Genomic DNA, 269 nt, shown 5'->3' on the forward strand with positions numbered 1-269 from the left:
CAAATGCACCAATGCCTAGGCTGTTGTGTTGGCTTTCATTTTGGAGTGGGGATGGGCTCTCTGAGCTTGATGAGCCATTTGTCCATTTTTACATTGAGAAAGAAAATATATTAAGAAAGTTTTGAAGAAAATTGTAAACCTTTCTCTGTCTAATGGCAATAATTGAATCGGTCAGTGTCCTGTTTGGAAACAGAAATTCAAACCCCATTCTTCAAGTTACAGAATACAAACACTTATCACTCAATCCATACACATACCAATTAATCATA

This window comes from Theobroma umbraticum, unplaced genomic scaffold (genome assembly GCF_002168275.2).
Source record: "Theobroma umbraticum cultivar Fairchild unplaced genomic scaffold, ASM216827v3 scaffold_147.0, whole genome shotgun sequence".
Classification (NCBI taxonomy): domain Eukaryota; kingdom Viridiplantae; phylum Streptophyta; class Magnoliopsida; order Malvales; family Malvaceae; genus Theobroma; species Theobroma umbraticum.